Genomic DNA, 24,068 nt, shown 5'->3' on the forward strand with positions numbered 1-24,068 from the left:
TGCACATGGGAATGCAACTAAACTGATGGTAGTGCCCAGACAAATGTCTACTCTGCCTGACTATTACTCAACTGTTGGACCACACAATGAGGCTACGTGCACACTACGCGCATAGGATGGAGTCTGGGACACGAGTGCAAGCAGCGGGTGCAAGCTGCGGAATGCGCAACAGGTTTCCCTTCTGTAGTGTGCACGTATCCTTACACTATGGGGGAGATTAATCAAACATGGTTTAAAGTGAAACTGGCTCAGTCGCCCCTAGCAACCAATCAGATTCCACCTTACATTCCTCACAGACTCTTTGGAAAATGAGAGGTGGAATCTGATCGATTGCTAGGGGCGAATGAGCCAGGTTCACTTTACACCATGTTTGATAAATCTCCCACTATGTGGACAGCTTTTCGGCATTTTTTCTAAGATTTTGATAATTTTCTGAGATTTTTAAAGAATTTTTTAATTAGTTTTAGATGCTTTTCAACTCTTTTCTTTCTTTTCTGCTGTGATGCCATATTATAGAACAAAAACTACAAAGAAAAAGCATGAAAAATTGCACAATAACAGTCATAAAACTTTACTGAATGGGAATTACTAGCAGTTTTTTTTCTATTGGGTTCATTGGAACTTAGTATTATAGAAGTTCCACAAAATTCAAAAAAGGAGAATGGCAGAGGGGGTGCTAAAAAGTAATGAATAACGCAAACGTAACCGTCCTCGTGCCTCTGTAGCACTGCCTAAGGGTCCCACTGACGGACGCTGGATGCCATTTTTGGCTTGCATCTGGGTATGTCTCATACATGACTGCAACGTCACGGCCTGGCTGAGCGATTTCCCACTCAGCCAGTCAGTGACTGGGGTGGTATCCCGGAGTGGCGCTATGGGGCACAAGGAAGGGTAATTTTACTTTGTTTATTAATTTGTCCAAAATCCCCCCCCCCACTCCATCCCCCCCTACATTTCTTTCTTTTTTTTAAATTTCATTTGAAACCAGAGCGTGTAGGTTCTTTTTGGGATTCCTCTTTCGATGGTAAGTTAGCTTGGACTTTTAGGTTTAGTGAGCCTCAGTAAGGTGCTCTTACACTTTATCCTAAACTTGGCCAAAACTGCCATTGGTGGCTCCAGTCACCTGGACGTCCCGCTCAGCCAATCAATGCGCTGCCCTGCCACAGCCACAGCCGGAAGCCCCCTGGAGCGTGGACCAGGTAAGCACCAGGCTGTGGGGGGCTAAATGGGCTGCCACTTACATACTCGTAGCGGGATGACAATTCCGCTGCGAGTATGTAATTGTATTGAAAGTGACAGTGAAGGGATCTGCAGTGGATATCGCTGTGAACTCGCAGCACTGTGGATCAGTTACATGTCAACCCACCCTATTTGCGTAGTGAGTCAGTTTGGAGCCTCTGTCACAGACTCCGTTAGGCACTATAAAACCTTCAGCAACAGACATCAACAAATCGAGAGGGGTCCTGAGTACTATTGAGCTGAACTGTTCGGGTTTGGCAACGTTCTCCAAACCCGAAGGCTCGGCACTCAACACTAATCCTGAGGATTTTCTTTGTCGGCTTATATCCTGCAAAATAAACAGATAGACGGACCACAAGTGTATAGCTAGCCTAAAGACACGTTCTTCAGACAAACGGACACTATTCTGCCCTGACAAAAATGTACGTTCCTGATAGAACCTTTATTTGTCCAATAAAAACCTATGGTAACAGGACGCATCCTGTTGATCCATCCTGTTTGATATCTGTTTGTCCTTAAAGGGGTACTCCAGAGAAAAATATTGTAGTGTCAGAATTTAATGTAGATTTGAAAATGACCTCTATTTAAGAAACTCTGTAAGAAAGTCTGTATGTGATGCAGTAGGTAGTGTATTATTTCCAGTCTGCCACTGTGCTCCCTGCTGTCTCCTCCGTTCATGTCAGGAACTGTCCAGGGAAAGAGCGGTTATAGCGATTTGCTCCTGCTCTAGAGTGTTCCCAATATGGACAGAGGTGGCAGCAGTGAGCACTGTGTCAGACTGGAAAGAATAGACCACTTCCTGCAGGACATACAGCAGCTGATAAGTACTGGAAGATGGGAGTTTTTTAAATAAAAGATATTCACAAATCCATATAACTTTCTGACACCAGTAAATTAAACAAAATAAATAACAGATAGCAAAAAAACAACTTTTAATATCCTAACCTGTATATAAGCAGCGCTGCAGATATTTAGTCTGTCTTGTGGTTATTAGAATTGTTTATTGTTGAACCATAGCGACTATTCAGCCTCGGTTGCTGAACCATGGCTGCTGTGACCGACCTAGTAATATTTATCATCGTTTTATCTAGCTGTTTTCTCCATTTTTTTCTTTTTAGAGAACGCTGATGTTCACCAGTAATCCTTTGTAACAAAGAACACTGAACAGTTGGCATCAATAGGTTTAGTGGCTTTTACATTGAAAATGTGCATCTGGGAAATATCTGGATGGATTAAAATGGGAAGAGGTCATAAACATTTAAGACCCTCCGGGGTTGTTTGTTTGTCTAGATTGGTTTGGTGCAGAGTTCAGTAAAATTTGCAATCCTTTAACTTATAATAAAAGACAGGACATACAGAAAAGCAGCAGCCTCCAATGTAGATATAGCCGAATATTCCTGTGGCTGTAAACAAGCGGGTTGTCAATGGATACGTGTCAAGCATAGACACATCTGACATCAATCCGAAGAAAACATTGTCAATCTGGGTAAAATAGAAAATAAGAAACAAAACTGACATAGGAACAACAAAAGGTAAGAGAAGTAAAGGGTAAGGGCTCGTGTACAGGGCAAAGCTGCTGCTGCCATTTCCTCTATGCCTGTAGATGGATGAATATCTGTATAATACAGATGACGTTTTATTAGCACAATCCAATAATCTGAGGTGAGAGTCTCCACCTCCTCTGATAATTGGTCTATGGGCAACACCTGTTATTCCTTCCGGAGTTTTTTTGTATGTTTTTAGGATGCAGAATAAAGATCTACAGATATAAATACTCTCATGGACTGTAAACTCCTTTATAGATTGTAAGTGAGCCAGACCCTTGAGGTCCCTATACACATTGTATAATCCCCTGTTATCTCTCCTGCCCGTCGCCCATCCTACCCATACACAAGAACGTTCAGCACGGCCGAGCATTCCTGCATTCTCTATGAAGAGGGGTAAACTGCAGCAAGAGAGCTCTAGCTGTGGCTTACCTCTCCTGAAACAAAGGGGTTAGCTGTGATTTCACATCACTCCCAACTCTTATCACCACCAACATCTGTTGGTGGTCATTCAGGAGAGCCCCATACACCATTCGGACAAATCTGCCGCAAATGGGGAGTTTGGGAGTCTAAAGGCCCTATTACACCAAAAGATGTCTGACAGATTATCTTACAGATTTTTTCAGCCAAAGCCAGGAATGGATTTGAAAAGAGGAGAAATCTCAGTCTTATCTTTACGACCTGTTCTCTGTTTATAGTCCATTCCTGACTTTGGCTAAAAAATCTGTCAGATCATCTGTCAGACATCTTTTGGTGTAACAGACAGGCCTGTATTTAGAGTTCATGCTGCCCTAGGCACTTTGCACGCAGAGGCGCCCCCCCTCACCCCCCCCCCCCCCCCCGCCGCGCCGTTACTGTACATGCATGGTATATACCCTGGAACTTGGGTGCCGCTCTGCTTGATGCCCGCTGTTCTCATCAAACAGACGTGATGGAGGAAGGAAGGAGGCCGGGGACGTCTTAGTTTGGGGACCGGTTCTGTCCAGTGTTGGACTGGGGTACCTGGAGCCACCAATATACAACCAGTGAGACACGACATGCTGACCCGCTCCTTTCCTGAATTCATCTGTATCTGTGACAAATCTCAGAACACCCTCCATTTATAGAGCTCTCAGGGTATGCTGGGAGTTGTAGTCTCTGAGAGGACAACCCTGTAATAAATCACTGTGTGCAGAGGCTCCTGGTGGCTGCAATCTGTGGGTGACAACCATCAGCCCTGAAGGTCCAGCAATACATCTGTCTACAGCGGCAGTTATCATAGGATTGTACTACTGTACTACAACTCCCAGCATATCCTGAGGGCTGCAGACTGTCAGTACATGCTGGGAGTTGTAGTGCATGCAGCTGTTGTAGTTGGGTCCTATACACTGAATGCTTTGTGGCATATAAGAATACATAGATCTGTGGGGGCTCAGTGCAGGGAAGTGACCCCAGAACATCACTAATAGGGGATAGAACAAAAACATCTCCCCCTATCCTCTATTAGTGATGTTCTGGGGTCACTTCCCTACACTGAGCCTCCACAGATCTATGTATAATTATATGCCACAAAGCATCCAGTGTATGATGCACCTAGGACCCAACTACAGCAGCTGCAGGCACTACAACTCCCAGCATATCCTGAGGGCTGCAGACTGTTCTGGGAGTTGTAGTGCCTGCAGCTGTTGTAGTTGGGTCCTGGAGGCGTTGTGGGAAATCAGAATACATAGATCTGTGGGGGCTCAGTGCAGGGAAGTGACCCCAGAACATCACTAATAGGGGATAGGGGGAGATGTTTTTGTTCTATCCCCTATTAGTGATGTTTTGCGGTCACTTCCCTGCACTGAGCCCCCACAGATCTATGTATTCTTATATGCCACAAAGAATACAGTGTATAATGCACCTAGGACCCAACTACAACAGCTGTAGGCACTACAACTCCCAGCAAGTACTGACAGTCTGCAGCCCTCAGGATATGCTGGGAGTTGTAGTGCCTGCAGCTCTTGTAGTTGGGTCCTAGTTTAAAAGTTTGCACTAGTGTACTGTAGTGACCGCAGGGCTGTGTCAGTACACTACCGCAAACAATAAACTGACCCTTATAGACCCCAATGGTACACAGGCTCTGCACACTATAGAAGTAATTACAGTGCAGTTACTAATGACTCACAGGTGACGTCTTCTCCGATTGCCGTCGCTAACTTTTTGCTTTCTTCTCCATCTGGCGCAGCATCATGAAGACTTCTCCGACCACAACTTGTCTGCAGGGGCAGCTGGGGGTGACTGGGGAAGGGAGGCAGCTGGGGGGGGCTGGGAAAGGGAGGCAGCTGGGGGTGACTGGGAAAGGGAGGCAGCTGGGGCGACAGGGGGACTGGGGAAGGGGGGCAGCTGGGGGTGACAGGGGAAGGGAGGCAGCTAGGGGTGACAGGGCAAGGGAGGCAGCTGGGGGGGGACTGAGGAAGGGAGGCAACTGGGGGTGACTGGGGAAGGGAGGCAGCTGGGGGAAAGAGAGAGCAGCTGGGGGAAAGGGAGAGCAGCTGGGGGAAAGGGAGAGCAGCTGGGGGGCAGGGGACCAGCAGGGAGGGGCAGCTAGGGTGGCAGGGGAGAAGCTGGGGTTCAGGGGGGGCTGGGGCTCAGGGGGAGAGGCTGGGGGTCAGGGGGAGCGGTAGGGGGGCAGGGAAGAAGCTGGGATTCAGGCGGAGAGGCTGGGGTCAGAGGGAGAAGCTGTGGGTCAGGGGAAGGGGCTGGGAGGCTGGGGAGCAGCTGAGAATGCAGGGGAGAGAGGCTGGGGGCAGGGGAGAGGCTGAGAATGCAGGGGGGAGAGGTTGGGGACCAGGGGAGAGAGGCTGGGGTCAGGGAAGAGGCTGAGAATGCAGGGGGGAGAGGCTGGGGACCAGGGGAGAGGCTGGGGACCAGGGGAGAGGCTGAGGGTTAGGGGGAGAGTCTGGGGGGGCAGGGGAAAGGCTGGGGGGGGGGGCAGGGGAGAGGCTGGGGGGCAGGGGAGAGGCTGGGGGGCATGTGAGAGGCTGGGGGGGCAGGTGAGAGGCTGGGGGGGCAGGTGAGAGGCTGAGGGGCAGGTGAGAAGCTGAGGGGCAGGTGAGAGGCTGGGGGGCAGGTGAGAGGCTGATGGTTAGGTGGAGAGGCTGGGGGAGCAGGGGAGAGGCTGGGGGGCAGGGGAGAGGCTGAGGGTCAGGTGAGAGGCTGGGGGGGCAGGTGAGAGGCTGGGGGGGCAGGTGAAAGGCTGGGGGGCAGGTGAGAGGCTGAGGGGCAGGTGAGAGGCTGGGGGGCAGGGGAGAGGCTGGGGGGCAGGGGAGAGGCTGGGGGGGCAGGGGAGAGGCTGGGGGCAGGGGAGAGGCTGGGGGCAGGTGAGAGGCTGAGGGGCAGGTGAGAGGCTGGGGGGGCAGGTGAGAGGCTGGGGGGCAGGTGAGAGGCTGAGGGGCAGGTGAGAGGCTGGGGGGGCAGGTGAGAGGCTGGGGGGGCAGGTGAGAGGCTGAGGGGCAGGTGAGAGGCTGGGGGGCAGGGGAGAGGCTGGGGGGGCAGGGGAGAGGCTGCAGGGGGGCCGGGGGGAGTGGGCGGGCAGACGCTGTGGGGCTGGGGGGAGACGGGGCGGCAGGGAGCAGGATGGGCAGGCAGGCTGGTTCCCTCCCCCCATGCAGCGCCGAGGTCCGGGGTCCGGGGCAGGTGTTGAGCTTCCGGCACACACAGTCTGACAGAGGCCGGAAGCTCACAGCTGCAGCCCCGCGTTCCTGGATCTTCTCTCCTGCTAGGCGATGACGTCACATCACGTGAGCGCCGCCGAGCAGGAGAGAAGATCCGGGACCGCGGGGCTGCAGCTGTGAGCTTCCGGCCTCTGTCAGACTGTGTGTGCCGGAAGCTCACCCCCTGCATCGCACCCCGGACCCCGGACCGCGGCGCTGCATGGGGGGAGGGAACCAGCCTACCCACCAGCCTGCTCCCGGCCGCTCCGTCACACCTCCCTCACCCCCCCCCCCCCCCCCCCCGGCGCGGACTAGGCACCCGTGGGTTTTTTTTTTTGTTTTTTTTTTAATAATAAAAAAAGTGTTCCCTGCGGGTGCCGCCCCCCCCCAGGGCGCCGCCCTAGGCACCGGACCACGGGTGCCTAGTAACAAATACGGCCCTGGTAATAGAGCCCTAAGCGTCACACGCACAAAGATTTCCCCTCCGTGTGGGCCGCAAATGAGCACGAGATCGGCAGCTTGTTTGCAGTGCCTTTACAATTCAAGTGAAATCTAGCAGATGGGATGCATGAATGATCTTTCTATCGTTCATGCAGCCCCGGAAACTGACGGAAAAGATATTTATATATTGGGGTCTGGGATATGTATATCGGTGCTGTCAGTTTCCAGATCACAAGCAGCAGTCTATACTTACCAGCCACACTGCTCCAGTATTTGACTCTCCGGTCCTCGCACCGGATGTATATTTTGGCCCCGCCACTACTGTCTGTCAATCATTCTGGAGAAGAAGCGGCCTGAAGATACAGATGGTGGCTGCCGGATCAGAGAACCAGATGCCGGATCACAAGCAGTGTGCCTGGTAAGTATAGACTGCTGCTTGTGATCTTGAAACTGACAGCACGGATATATACGTATCTGTGCTTTCAGTTTCTATATTATTTTTTTTTGGACGCACAAACCCTGTTTACACAGGAAGATGTGTGGCCGATAAGGATACATTTTTGAGCAGGCACAAAAGATCTGATCAGCTGATAATCATAATTATAAAGTGGTGACAAGGCGATGTTAGATATTAGAGTCTTCGTCATTGTGCCGTCATTGTGCATGACTATCCTTCCCCATATTTCAGGAAATAGGACCAGAGCTGGCCAATTTGCCAATTGGCAAAAGTCCTTCCTTTCTCTGACTAGCCAACTGCAGCACAGCGCAAAACACATAGGGGGACATTTACTATAGAGTCTAAAACGTGCAATTTTTCTACAGAGTTTTTTACCAAGTCAAATTGGGCTAATTTAACAAACATTTCCTAAATCTGTGAATAAAATATTGACATTGAGTATTCTCGGAATATTTGCAAAAAAAAAAAAAAAGTGCAAACATATTCACCTGGTACTGTATATGGTACTGGTACTGGTATGTGACTTCTTTTTAAAAAGTGACAAATGATAAATTGGGAGCAAATTCAAGATTATGCAAATTTTGGGTGAACACTCAAGTAGTTATACCAATAGTTATAACACATAAATTATAGATGAAATATGGGCAGCACGGTGGCTCAGTGGTTAGCACTGTAGTCTTGCAGAACTTGCAGCATCAAGCCGCCAGCCTTTCAGCACTGCTCCACTCCCTGCCACTCCTCCCAGGATGCCAGGAAAAGCTGGATCCAACCCTGGAAAACTTCTCCCTGTTTCCCAGGATTGGATCCAGCTGTTCCACGACACCTGGGGTTGTGCGTGGCAGCGCCAAAAGGCTGATCAAACAAAGCGCTTTAATTCACTCATCTCCAATAGTTACAGTATGTTCTGTTGTGCCAACAATGACGGAAGTAAATTGCCGCACAAATGATCCAGCGATTGTTTAATTGGCCTTCAAACACCAATCTAGTTGGTCACCGCACACATTGGGCACCAGTTTGCCTGTGTAATTCCACCCTTCCGAACCTATAGATGGATTCTGTTACTAACACTGGCTTGTAGCTAAATGTGTTATTGTAGATTAATTTAATAGGAGCATAAATTGTTTTTCCGGCTCTCCATATGTTTTTACATTTAACAGCTAAAAGTCTCATTTTATCACATTAAACATTTTTAATACACAATTTAGTTTATCATTACTTTAGAAGAACTTGACATCTGTGACAGATAGTACATCTACCACCGAGGAAGAGCTGAAGTAAAGTGGCACATAATGTTGATAAAATAACCGAGCAAATGTAACTTGGACGGAATCAATATTGTTCATGTTTTCTTGAGTCATTTTATGAAACAATCCTCAGTATGACCATATTGTTCATGCTATTCTTCAGTATCACAATACCTTACAGCTGCTCTTATAGATGTGCCAAACTACAGTAAGTGCCATTTTGCAAAACGCAGAATGCTATGCATTTGACTCCCGGTAGCTGGAGAAGATGGATTTAGTCCTAGGGCTGCTTGGCAAAGATCTATCCATATTCTTCAGGTAGTTCTATGGCTGTATCCATCTTCTCCAGCTATCGGGAGTCAAATGCATAGCATTCGTGAAGTGTCCACAAAGCAAAGGCAGGAGTGAAAAGCTCACCATGCGGCCTCCAAAGTCAGACCTGGCCATTGTTGGATCTAAAACAACTTGGATTTGTTGCTAAAGATAATATGGTTCAAGTTCATAGCAGTCCAGGTTTCTCATTCACAACACCACTGCAACATGTAATGGGTGTCATGACACCAAAGTCTCTGGAAATGGTTCAGGGAGGCGGGAGGTATAATGAAGGGGCTGCCTGTGTCTGGATTGTGGACAATGAAACTGTGGGAGTTACTGGAGATTGTCGGTGGATCAAACTATCTGGTGCTTTACTTATTGTTTGTCCGGGTTGTCCAGAGCCTGTTCCTCATTTGTGGCTGTGTACGAAAAGGTACACTACAAATTATTAAAATTTTGACGCCAATGAGACAAGGCTAATCCACTCCTGGTTTTGGTTGCAATATGAGGACCACAATACTGATTGAAATATACGTAGTGTGAACCCAGCCTCAGTCTCAGCGCTGATGACCTCTGCACTGCAAGTGTGAGATGTAGCTATATGCAGCAATTTAAAATTTCTCTCTGGGTGCGTTATTTTTTATTGTAGTTTGGCCACATTCACATCAGTGGAATTGAGCTGCAATAGCAGACACTGTCCATGAGATGTTACTGGAAAAGCAAAATATCCTACACAAGCACAAAAGAAATTTAGTGCGTAAATGACAGAACTGCTTCCCAGATTTCCAAATTAGTCAGGAATGTTTGTTTTTGTTACAGTATGGCAATATAACTGAGCATTTGTGTGTTTTCTTATGAACTGGAGTGTGTCCTATATATATTGAGGTTTTGGAACTGGAATTCTCCTGTGTAAAATAGCATTGTTGGGGTAGAATTACTGTAAATGACCACACTAACCAGATGTTATACTGTAATAAACTGTATTTATAGCATCCCATTCACACTGTGCTATTAGAAACTGCCCCAATCCCTATCTGGCTCTAAGTTGGAACTACAATAAAAAAACCTTTCACAAACAATATATACTGTATATCAAATAACATAATATCTACACCAAATAACAGCGGGTTCACCATGTTACACAGAGCGATAGTCCTTAGTTACCATCTGAACTATGTTACTATGATCTCTTACTTCATCTGATCCCAGCAAATGAATGAACGATGTGGAATTACACTGAACGGTTAGTGAAAGAATGTGGAATTACAGCGAGTAAATGCGGAATTACGGTGAGCGAATGTGGAATTACAGGGACTGAATGTGGAATTACAGTGAGTGAATGTGAATTAGGCTATGTTCACACTACGTATATGTCCGGCCGTGTGAAAAATAGACATGCGGGCGAATTGCGAACATATGGGCGAACCGCGAACATACGCCCATAGTATAGTTATGCTTCCTAGCTTGGTTTAAAGCAGGTCATTTACTTGGAAATCTTCGCCCAACCCAGTAAACCACACAGAACATTTTTAATATAAAAATCAAGTTCGATTTTATATCGTATACTTTCAAGCGTACGCATCAACCTCAAAACTACAGGCGTATATTCGCGGTTCGCACTACGGCCAGAAATATACGTAATGTGAACACAGCCTCACGGCGAGTGAATGTGGAATAACAGCGAGCGAATGTGGAATTACAGTGAATGAATGTGGAATTACAGTGAGTGAATGTGGAATTACAGCGAGGGAATGTGAAATTACAGCGAGCAAATGTGGAATTACAGCGAGCGAATGTGGAATTACAGCGAGCGAATGTGGAATTACAGCGAGCTAATGTGGAATTACAGCGACTAAATGTGGAATTACAGTGAGTGAATGTGAATTACAGTGAGGGAATGTGGAATTACAGCGAGCTAATGTGGAATTACAGCGACTAAATGTGGAATTACAGTGAGTGAATGTGAATTACAGTGAGTGAATGTGAATTACAGTGAGTGAATGTGGAATTACAGCGAGCTAATGTGGAATTACAGCGACTAAATGTGGAATTACAGTGAGTGAATGTGGAATTACAGTGAGTGAATGTGGAATTACAGCAAGCGAATGTGGAAATTACAGTGAGTGAATGTGGAATTACAGCGAGCGAATGGGGAATTACAGTGAGTGAATGTGGAATTACAGCGAGCGAATGTGGAATTACAGTGAGGGAATGTAGAATTACAGCGAGCGAATGTGGAATTACAGCAAGCGAATGTGGAATTACAGCAAACGAATGTGGAATTACAGCGAGCTAATGTGGAATTACAGCGACTAAATGTGGAATTACAGTGAGTGAATGTGAATTACAGTGAGGGAATGTGGAATTACAGCGAGCTAATGTGGAATTACAGCGACTAAATGTGGAATTACAGTGAGTGAATGTGAATTACAGTGAGTGAATGTGGAATTACAGTGAGTTAATGTGAATTACAGTGAGGGAATGTGGAATTACAGCGAGCTAATGTGGAATTACAGCGACTAAATGTGGAATTACAGTGAGTGAATGTGAATTACAGTGAGTGAATGTGGAATTACAGTGAGTGAATGTGGAATTACAGCGAGCGAATGTGGAATTACAGTGAGTGAATGTGGAATTACAGCGAGCGAATGTGGAATTACAGCGACTGAATGTGGAATTACAGTGAGTGAATGTGAATTACAGTGAGTGAACGTGGAATTACAGTGAGTGAATGTGGAATTACAGCGAGCGAATGTGGAATTACAGTGAGTGAATGTGAATTACAGTGAGTGAATGTGGAATTACAGTGAGTGAATGTGGAATTACAGCGACTGAATGTGGAATTACAGTGAGTGAATGTGAATTACAGTGAGTGAACGTGGAATTACAGTGAGTGAATGTGGAATTACAGCGAGCGAATGTGGAATTACAGTGAGTGAATGTGGAATTACAGTGAGTTAATGTGGAATTACAGTGAGTGAATGTGGAATTACAGCGAGTGAATGTGGAATTACAGCGAGCGAATGTGGAATTACAGTGAGTGAATGTGGAATTACAGTGAGTTAATGTGGAATTACAGGGAGTGAATGTGGAATTACAGCAAGTGAATGTGAAATTACAGCGAGTGAATGTGGAATTACAGCGAGTGAATGTTGAATTACAACGAGCAAATGTGGAATTACAGCGAGCGAATGTGGAATTACAGCGAGCGAATGTGAAATTACAGCAAACAATCAGCGAATGATAATCAATGAATTTAGGTTCAGCTCAAAAGATTTGATCGACACACAAACGATATTTGAATCATTGCCTGTATTCACATGAAACGATTATGATTTAAATTCGAACGACATGACATTTTTTTGCACAATATTCGTCCTGTGTAATAGCTGACAGTTAATACTTCACCTGTCCACATTCCCGATCTTCTCTTGTGCTCTGTATGTGCCCTGGCACCCCGCACTGCAGCTTCAGAGTGGCCTGTTAGAGCTGGCAGACTGCTCAGCCAATCACTGGATGTGGTAGTCCTGGCCAGGATGTATATGGAGCACAGGAGAAGACCAGGAACATGGAAAGGTAGAGTATTAACTGTTTGGACGAGGGCTGCACAGACATCGCTAATGATGTTCGTGCAACTCTTGCTAAACAATTATTGGGTTGTGTAATAAACCCACTAAATGACCACCGATCCAGCAGATTGGCGCTCCTTTACAATATTGATCGGACCTTCATCGGGCCGTGTAATTGGACTCTAACATTGGTAATTCCATCATATATATCAGGCATAACACTGGTCTGCTTTCACTGGCATATTACTGTTTCCAGTATGCACATCTGGGAGTTCCCGGACACCCTGTAATCTGTTGAAGCAGCTGCTATAAATAGAGAATTGGCCAATAGAGCCAATATTACTGTATTACTCTGTTCCCATCACTCCCATTCACTACTATGAGAGTTGCAGAAATGGTTTAGCAGCTACAATGTTTTGTAATCCAGGCCTCCAACAAGTGAGATAGGGCCAGGGGACCCCCACTCATAGAGGAGTCTTAGGGGAGAATACCTCTTTAAGGCTTCATACTCTATAACAAATCAGTTAATCAATTCCCATCATGCCTGGATAGCCAAAGCTTTAGTTCTCCAGGCATGATGAGAATTGTATTTTTGCACCAGCTGGAGGGCCATGAGTTTGACACCTGTTCCATACAGCAACACTTGAAATGCCTATGGATTTATAATATAAACACAAAAGGAGCCCTTATGTCGTATCTGTAGTTGGAGGCCATCTCTGACCATTAGCTTGTTAGCTACATCCAAAATTGTACCTTCATTTAATATAAGCACAATTTTTTTTTTCCGGCTCCCCATATGTTTTAACGTTGGACGGTTAAATATCTCATTTTATCACATTAAACATTTTTAAATACACAAATTATTTTATCATTACTTTTTTAAGAACTTGACATCTCTGACAGTAAATCTACTACTGAGCAAGAGAGAGGCACATAATGTTCATAGAATAACTGAGAAAATGTATCTTGGAGAAATCAGCATTTTTTCATGTTTTATTTAGTCATAAAATAATCATCAGTATGACCATATTACTCATGGTATTGTAGCCTTGCAGCGCTGACGTCCTGTGTTCAAATCCCACCAAGGGCAACATCTGCAAAGAGTTTGTATGTTCTCTCCGTGTTTGCGTGGGTTTCCTCCAGGTACTCCGGTTTCCTCCCACACCCAAAAACATACGGATAGGTGAAGTGCTGCGGAATCTGTGTGCGCTATACAAATAAACAATTATTATTAGGGTATCACAACAACTTGGAGGTGCTGGAAAAAAAAAATAAATAAAAAATAAAAAAATATATATATATATATATATAGAGAGAGAGAGAGAGAGAGAGAGAGCATATACCTCTATGGGATGCACTATTTACATAACTTTGAGAGACTTGGCTTCCCAGCCACTTTCAATTGCCACAAAGTTCCAGAAAACCACAAGTTTTTGGGAGTACCCCCTTAAGGCTTCACACCAGTGTCTTTTGGTCCAATCAGCTGCCACCCACAACTAGACCATTCTCAGAGATACAATTAGATAGCCTTCTTTAATAAAGCATAGAGCCCTTTAAATGGTAAAGAAAAACAGGTGGGCTCCTTAAAGGAGAAGTCCGGCGAAAATTTTTATTAAAGTATTGTATTGCCCCCCTAAAGATGCTTATAAAGTGTTTTTTTCCCCGCACTTACTACTGCATCAAGGCTTCACTTCCTGGATAAAATGGTGATGTCACGACCCGACTCCCAAAGCTTTGCGGGCTGTGGCTGCTGGAGAGGATGATGGCAGGGGGACACTGAGGGACACAGGACACTGAGCATCCCTCTGTCATCATTCTCTCCAGCAGCCACAGCCTGCACAGCTCTGGGAGTCGGGTCGTGACATCACCATGTTATCCAGGAAGTGAAGCCTTGATGCAGTAGTAAGTGCAGGGAAAAAAGCACTTTATAAGCATTTCCCGTAATAAGTGTATATTGGTGATTAGTATAACTTTTGGGGGGCAATACAATACTTTAATAAAATTTTTACCAGACTTCTCCTTTAATCAACATCCTCAAGAGTCCACAGCCAAACTAATTATGTGGCACAGCAGATTCCTACTTAATGCCCATTTCTTACAGGAGGAAAAATAGAGAGAACCATCACAGCAAAGACTATTAAGGGAAGGGGCCCTAGAATAGTTATTTGGGGAAAATACAAAACTTACTGAACACACTTGTCTGCAGAACTAAAAAGTATAAAAGAAAGTTGATCCTAAGAGCTGTTATGAGGGCAAGTCTTATTAGGGCATATCCAATATATGTATGTGGGGGGGGGGCACCACCAACATAAGAATGACAAACATATATGTATGCATCAAATGCTTTTGTATAAAACTAAAACCAAAGACAAAGAGAAAAAGAAAGCACCGTGAAGATTTACACACCCTATATGTATAAAATAGCTTTATTGAAATCAGACCACAATAAAAACCGCTTAAAAATACCTATTTTTAATACATTACAATAAGATGTGTATTAATCCTTGGCGGAGCTGTATGAGCTTTATCTATACAATTGAAAATAGAAATATTGCATATGAATAACTACAGACTGATTATTCCCCTATGTAGTGGTGCCGTGGGCATCATAACGCATTGGCTCTCGCTTTTTCCTCTACCTACAGGGATACTTATAATACAGGGCGTATACACTATTCTTTATTACATATTGGTATATTGTTTATCAGATTATATGGCATATTGTTTATAGTGTATTCTTCCTTTTGTGATACATTGTGCATTATGTTGTAAGCTATTTATCAGCCCACCAATATTTTTTTTTTAGGGGGCACCAATACATAGGGCGGTAATCAGTCTGTAGTTGTTCATGTGCAATATTTACATTGTGTTTTCTATTTCTATTTGCGTACGGGAACCCAGTACCTAGATGGAAGACAGAGACAGACAGACAGTATAAGCCCTACCACTGGACCCCCAAGACCCTGCCTACTTCCCAGCCTGACCCTAAGTGGTCGGCGATAACTGGATGACATTCTTTTCACTGCGTAAGTGAAAAACAAAAGGAGACAAGACTGACAAACACAATAAAGAATAATCAGACAGATAAAGTTCAAACCGGAGATAGCAGAATGGTACAAGAACAGCAGGCAAAAACTGAGATCAGAAGAAAAGGCAAAGAGGTCAGAATACCAATCCAATATGAAACGCCAGATCAGGCTAAAAGAGATTATTGTAAGCAAAGTCCAAGAGCACAAGAGGACATATAAGATGCCAGAGTCCTAGTCCAGGGCATGATTGGACCAGCCCTCTGACATCCAGACCACACTTTACGGGTAGAGGACCATACTAAGATCTGAACAGGTGCAGACATAACACTTTGTCTTTGGATAGATTATTAGGGCATATCAACATAACAGAAGGGGAGGAGAGTCTGTACAGGGCTTCATTTGAATGGCCAAATAAACTTTTCCCTAGAAATAATGGTTGACTTCAGAGGGTTCCAAAATCCAGACACATGGCAGTCAGCAAAGCATTCATAAATAGTGATCACAAAAAATGTGGCAATTAAATGGAGGGTGTTCTAGGGTTTAAAGAAGGATCCACCGAGTCTGATAATATAGAGACATTGGGGGAGATTTATCAAACATGATGTAAAGTGAAACTGGCTCAGTTGCCCCTAGCAACCAATCAGATTCCACCTTTCATTTTCCAAAGAGTCTGTGAGGAATGAAAGGTGGAATCTGATTGGTTGCTAGGGGCAATTGAGCCAGTTTCACTTTACACCATGTTTGATAAATCTCCCCCCTTGTATATGAAGCTACTTTGTTTCACTCTCTATTAGAAACTCTTTTGTGCTCATTTGCACTTTGTCCAATGTCACCTGTTTATAGCGTATTCCCAATGACTTAGCTTTGTTTGTATTTCACAGCAGTGTACAGATATTTACGGGTGAGATTCATCTACACGGAGGGTTTATTTGTAACTCAGCCAAATTATGAAACTATTTTCCATTTTATTTTTAATAAGTCTATTTTGTAATCATCTGTGTAATTAAAAATTGCAGAATCTTTTTTTTTCCTGTCTAATCATGTTTTAATTTGAATTCTGCAAGGGCACACATGAATATGAAATGGATCAAATGAAATTGAAAAACATATGTAAAGTAACTTCCACTAGAACTGAGTAATATTGTAACAATCATCAACAGGAGCTCTAGAGTTGTTTACAAGAAATGTCCGGAAAAAGATAAAATTATCTCCTGTTTATTTCTTTTTTCACACAAGATCTAAATTGCCCTTAAAGAGGTTTCCTATGACTTTAAAGAGGCATGGTCACCAGAAAAACAAAAAACTTTTGACATGTCAGAGAGACAAAAACAAAAGAGTGCAACAGCATGTTGCAATTGCTAAGACATACCGTAAACATAATATAGATATTTAGAATGGCAAAAGTAATAACATTTTTTTTAGGGTCTTAGCAAACCATTTGATCAGATAGTAAGTACCATCTCACCACGTTAAAACGAATGTACCAGTAGGTACATCGCTTTGTGCTTTTTACATGAGCAGACCGTCTCGGTCTATTCCTGAGCACCGACCCGGCATGAAGCACTGGAGACGGGCCCACCAGCATTTTTTAAGAACCTCATTTTTTTTCCACATTTTTTCAAGCAGTTCTAAATACAGTATCTACATTATGTCTACGATGTCTAAGCAATTGCCGTGGGTTGTTGCACTCCTTTGTTTTGTTCTGTATCTTAGCCATGGCCGTGCACAGCTGCATAGTGTGAATAGTGGTATTGTTTGTGCTGGCCATTTCCTTGTTTTTCTGTGCTACATGTAAAAAGTTTTGATCGGTTACAGTCCGAGTATTCAGACCGCGACTGATTGGGAGAACAAGACGAGAAAAGTCACACTCAGCGCATTCCTCCCCCGACTTTGTGAAACGCGAGGAGATGGCAGCATAATGTAATGGAAGTCTATGGGGCACGTCTCCTCATATAGGCAGAGAGTGGGGAGAGGATCCCACAGCAGCTGCTACTGATCGGTCAGGGTCTGAACACTTAAACCCTGACCAATAAAAACCTTTGACATGTCTCTCTGACATGTCAAAATATTTTTTTTTTTGTGACAGGTATTAGCCTAAAAGAGGCCAGTATCACTGTTGGACCATCTGACGTCACCTTAAAGCGAACTAGGTCCATCGCATTGTGTTTTTTACATGAACAGACCGGTGCCTACATGGAGATGCCAGTGGCATGGTTCTTTTTTTTTAACTGCCGCCCAATTCTCGCACATGGTGCTGGTCTATTCCTGAGCACCGGCCCAGTGTGAAGGGTAGTCTGGGGAGACCTTTAAGACTCACTAACGTACTATAGTCATGAAGGCTGTAGTGTTCTCCTAATCTCTGCACCATTCCAGGAGTCCTTAGATTTAACTTCCTGCTTGGTCACAACATAACAGAGCGCTTATATCCTGTTCTGTCTCAGTGACGTGTCAGAAGGGGGTTGGCTGTGTAGTTCAGTTCAGCAGTAAATTCAGACCCCTTGTTGATCATTGCTAGAGGCAGACTAAGCTTCTTAGTTGAACCGCACAGCAAACCCCCTTTTAGTTATTCATCTGTACAGAGAGCATTCTGTTGTGTCAGAACCAACCAAGAAGTAGTGTCTACGGAACCCCCGATTAGCAAGCCTCATTACGTCAACTTTTTAAACATGTTTCCATGTAATTTCTGCAACTAACCACTGAGACACAAAGACAACCTAAGTGTAACAATGCTGACGGAGTGCTAGTCCTCAGAACCAGGCTTCACCTTTAGCAGTGACCTTTCCAGGGTCAATAGCTCTCAGCACTCAGATACCCCCAGGACTTATGGTAGAGCAGAAAAGTTAGATGCACAAATAATCTCTTATAAAGTGTCAAAAGCAAAAACTATACGTAGATGTCAATGGCTGATGGAAGTAGTAGCCCTGCAAGGATGGTATAGTTTTACAGGTAGGCTCAGATAAGTGTAACGGCAAACACAAAAAAGGACAATACAGACTGAGTAAAATTTGGTAAGGACTGGACCAGGAAATAAAAAAAAAGAAAACAAACATTCAAAGACTGGACAGAGCAGAACAAAACAGAGACTACCAAGCCATATTTTCAGCTCCCGAGGCTCTCTCTCTCTCTCTCTCTCTCTCTCTCTCTCTCTCGCTTTTGCAGAGTGCTTTAGACAATTGTTGACCTTCACCAATCAAACCTTCCAGTGTGGTATGTCAAAGGATTTTTTTAGGTAATAGATACCTTTGCTGCAGTGTAACTACGTTGGGATTTTGATGGAAAGATAGATAGATAGATAGATAGATAGATAGGAGATAGATAGATAGATAGCTACAGAGTCCAAGAATCCCGCGGCACAACCAAATGTGATAAAAATTCAAAAAAGGTGTTTATTCCATATCAGGTAGAAAATACATGCAACGTTTCAATCTCATCGCGAGATCTCGCGATGAGATTGAAACGTTGCATGTATTTTCTACCTGATATGGAATAAACACCTTTTTTGAATTTTTATCACATTTGGTTGTGCCGCGGGATTCTTGGACTGTGTATAGGGAGACGTGGATTCGGTCTCCGGCCCACTCCGGCCAGCACACTTTACTAGCTGAGTGCTCTCCACTGTGGAAGTTAGATAGATAGCTAGATAGATAACTTTAATGTTAATATAATCCATTTGAGCAAACATATAGATTATGGTTTTTTTATCGTCTTGCCATTACCTCTGTTTTCACCGTGACCCCAAAGGTCATTATTTAAATCCATTTCAATACAATTTCTTTCCTGTTATGCCTCATTCACACCTATCCATTTTTAATGCCCTTCACATGTGTTAATAAATGCATGGAAAATGCATTAAAATTCATATCATTGCAATGTACCGGCTATGTATAGAGCATTTCCTCTTTCTCATACCACCAATACAATAGTTAACATTCTATTCTGTCAAAAAGTCAACTCGTGACAAGTGCAAGTGTTAGCTTTATATATATATGTTTTAACTGTTTTATACTTCCAGTTTATAGATAAGAATAAGTTCTTTGTAACTATGTGATTTTACTGCTGTAAAAAAACTGTTACTTTTGGTTCTGCATTCTGCGCATTGATCGGGCCCTCAAATATCGTTAGAGATCCTCTCCATTCTGTGGTGGGAAAGGACAAAAACCAAATCTATTTGAGAAAGGCCTCGTAAAAATATGAAATATGATCTTTATCAGTGTTTATCAGTGATACATAACCTGTGGTCTGCAATGCCACTCTGTGTGCCCCCTAACTGTTGGAAGGCAGGCATGAAAAAAAAAAAACATTCTGTATCTGAGGCTGGTGTGCCATTATTATGGGTGGATAGTAGCATTCAACAAGCATGCTTGGTCGAACATAGTGCTAGATCGAGCATGTGGGTGTTCCATGGTGCTTGTGTAAAGGTGGCCATACATCCTTAATATCTGATAACCATCAGTTATTTCACCTACCACAGTAACCCATTGCACCTGGTTAAATGCTCAAGTCTCCCATTGATTTCAGTGGGGTTTGTTACTCAAGTTGAGCACTGGATCATTGAAAAATGCTTGACTCGAGTAACATGCACTTGAGCATTTTAGTGCTCGTTCAACACTGGTGGTCACAGATGACAGGGAAGCCTTAAATTACCTTTCAGGCACAGTGTGGACCCTGTGGAAAAAACTGACTTACAGATTGCACATAGCAAAGGCTTTGTCTCTCACCCCCATTTACTGAGTTTTATCTTGGTTTTTCTGTTACTAGAGAAGCATACAACAGGGAGTGGGCAGCAAATTACAGGGACGGGAGACACCTAGTGGCCATGATTTTTGAGGTTTTTTTTCTTGATTATGGAGTAATTTTTGGTAAATCAAATAGGGGGAAGTTGCCTCAATCGAAAGTGACTGTTTAAAGTTTTACACATGTGTATAATATTGTTCATACAGTCAACAAAGGCTTGTATAGAAAGATAATACTTGACTCAAGTAACATGCGCTCGAGCATTTTAGTGGTAGCTCAACACTGGTGGTCACAGATGACAGGAAAGCCTTAATTTACCTTTCAGGCACAGTGTGGACCCTCTGGGAAAAGCAAAAAGATTTACAGATTGCACATAGCCAAGGCTCTGTATCTCTTTCCTGTGCAAAACGCAAGTTAAGCTCCACACCCATTTACTGAGTTCCATCTTGGTTTTTCTGTTACTAGAGATGGACAGAAACATACAACAGGCAGTAAGCAGCAAATTCCAGGGATGGGAGACACCTAGTGGCCATGATTTTTGAGGTTTTTGTTTTCTTGGGTATGGAGTAATTTTTGGTAAATCAAATAGGGGGAAGTTGCCTGAAACTAAAGTGACCGTTTAAAGTTTTACACATGTGTATAGTATTGTTCATGCAGTCAACAAAGGCTTATATGGAAAGTTAAAGAAGTTGTTCTTACTAACCTTTACCGCAGAAGGACCCTGTCTATGCCTGTTATGGCGTACTGCCATCTTCATAGTGAAGTATGTTGAAACTGGTAATGTTATTACATGTTATTAGGATAACCTATTTAATATACTAAAGAATATTTCATGCCATATTATACTGTCTGGATATTCCTCTACTACTGAGGTCGTGAAGCAGCAGCCTCACCAAACAGGACTAATGCAAACATTTGTAGCGCTCATATTATTGCAATGCTTTTATCCATAGCAATAGACTCGAAAATCAACTCTCAGAGCAGCTCAGTGATCAGGGCTAAAACATGTTTTTACGCAGATTTATGTGATGAATACATTGTTTGTGGCTATACCACCACTATAGCACTTCGGTTTGCTTAATTTCACTGTCCCCAATTTGATCCAGTCTAGCGGATATTGTTATTTAGAGAGCTGTGATGAGGTATAATGTAAATTGTGGTTCAGCAGTTTTATAGTCTTATCTATGCAAATGAAGACACATGATTTAGATGGATATGGATCTTCAATACACTCAGCTAGTTTTGCATTGTACTGTACTTTACATTTTCTATGGCTGATGGCACATACAGTAGTGATTTTGCAGAGAGCTAATCTAAAAACCAAGGCATACTGGCTACTGTGCAGCGGCTCCAATCAGCTCCTAAGTGGCAGTGGTTGTTTATTTCTGGGCAGAATTATAGAAGTAGTCTGGGCAGCCACGGCAGAACTTTACAGACAAAAATGACCTGCGTCAGACTTCTTGCTGTTTAATCTCAGCTGCGGGGAATGTTCACACCATGCAGATATGCTGCAGTTCTTTTTGAAGCACATTAAAGTGGAAAATCCACAACATATTACAGTGGTAACGATGCAAATGAGATTTACAATAGAAACTGATCCATTAAGACAATTATAAATCTATTCATGGATTTTTTAACAGCATTTCTGTTCCATGGGGGTGTACCTAGATAGGGCACCATGATTCTGGGCATACATTTAAAAAAAAATAAAAATAAAGTAGTCTTCTCCATTCACAAAATATCAGCCTTTTTGGTAACCTAAATGTAAGGATAAAGTGTCCAGGTGGAATTTCTGAATATTGCAAATAAGTCCAGCCCATGTGTTTTTTTATCACTACCCCATGACCCAAGTGTATCCACCAAGCCTGTTTGGCTGCAACTACATAAAGAGGATAAGGGTTGGACTTACCTGGGCACTTACTGTGTTTGGAATGCCCCCTGGGCACTTGAGCCTAATTTGCATAATGACAACCCCCCCCCCCCCAGCCCAGATGACGCATGCCTCCTCTTCTCAGTCCCACCTCCAGTCTCCTCCCCACCTGGCCTGTCATCATGGTCCCATCTTGGCTCATCATCAAAGCCGTCATCAGAGCGGAGTGTGAGCGAGTCATAACCCACTCTGATGATGGCTCTGATGACGAGCTGAGATGGGGCTGCGCTGACAGGCAAGGCGGGGAGGAGTCTGGAGAGGGGACTGAAGAGAAGAGGAAGCACGCATCATCAGGGCTGGGACAGGAGACAGCTTTGAACTGTTCTTGCTCACATCATGTGCAAAAATAATGGGATGTTCGGTTAGAAAACAGACTGTGGCAGCTGATTCAGCATGGTGGCACAAATCTAGTTGCACGTAACACTTGATATAGCCTGTACAGTGGGCTTTACTACGTGTGCACACTGGTGTACATAGGATTTATGTAGAGGCATTGTGCCTCTAAATTAAAGGGCAAGTGCCATGAAAAACTTTTTCCCAGTAATTGAAGCACATTACAAAGTTATATAACTCTGTAATATGCTTCAATCACCTATCTGCCTCACTTCCCTGTCTTTTCCCCCCTCCACCCCCCACCAGGAAGTGTCCTAACTCACACAGACCTAAATACTGCCGTCACCGTCACCAGGCAGCTCCTTCTTGTGAGGATGAGTCATCAGCAGGAGGGCTGCTCTAGGTCCTGTTACAGCAGCCCCCCCTCCCCAGTCCAAGTGATGGCTTGTAGTTGTTCAGCCAATGGGAGCTGAGCAAGCTGAGTCACCTGACAAGGCAGGGGACTGGGGGGGGGGGGCTGCTGTAACAGGAGAAGGAGCTGAGAGAAAAGCTCGGTGACGGTGACGACAGTAATTAGGTCTGTGTGAGTTAGGACACTTCCTGGTGGGGGGTGGAGGGGGGAAAAGACAGGGAAGGGAGGCAGATAGGTGATTGAAGAATAATACAGAGTTATATAACTTTGTAATGTGCTTCAATTACTGGGAAAAAGTTTTTCATGGCACTTTAATCCAGGGAACATCTGCACTGAAGGGACATCTTTAAAGGGACCCTGTCACCTCCAAAACACCCGCTAAACTTAAGTTATCAGTAGATTATACATGAGTAGAGTATACAACGCTGATTCTATATCTGCATTACGGACGATAACCTCCAAAACATTTGCTAAACTTATCAGTAGATTATACATGAGTAGAGTATACAATGCTAATTCTATATCTCCGTTATGGCCGATAATCGCCCCGTGGAATAGAAGGCAACTAGCAATCGACAATGTTCATGTCGGCTGCTCGTTGCATCGTTTGTCTTTCAAAACATGTTAAAAGACAAACGACTTATACAGCAATGATCTGCTACCGTCGCTCCGTGAAATAGAAGCGGCTGCAGCAGACCACTGCTGTATGCTATTGGCTGCCCTGGCTAACTAGCGAACACGCGGGCAGCACGGAATAGCGGCGGCAGCGAGCGGGGAACGAGGAGCAAATGAGTGCTAATAGCGCTCGTTTGCTCCTCTCAGTTGGTCCATGGAATAGGGCCTCAAGTAGTCCTCTACTATGAGCTATATAGTCCTCCCTATGCATCAACATGCCAAGTTTGTAGGCTTATAGAGGGGAAATACAAATGAGTAGAAAGCTACAAATTACAGATTTGGAATCGTCTTCATTTATCCTACTTACAGATGACTTTATTTTAGGGTTTTGAGTAGGGAGGTTTGGAGGTGAAAGAGTCCCTTCAAGCCTGGCAGAAAAAATGCGGGACTTAATAAATGTCCACCTAAGAGTCTCACAATTACATATATACGGCAATACAGCAGTAGTCCAATTTAAAATGGTTCACATAAT

This window comes from Dendropsophus ebraccatus, chromosome 12, assembly GCF_027789765.1.
Source record: "Dendropsophus ebraccatus isolate aDenEbr1 chromosome 12, aDenEbr1.pat, whole genome shotgun sequence".
In the NCBI taxonomy this organism is placed as follows: domain Eukaryota; kingdom Metazoa; phylum Chordata; class Amphibia; order Anura; family Hylidae; genus Dendropsophus; species Dendropsophus ebraccatus.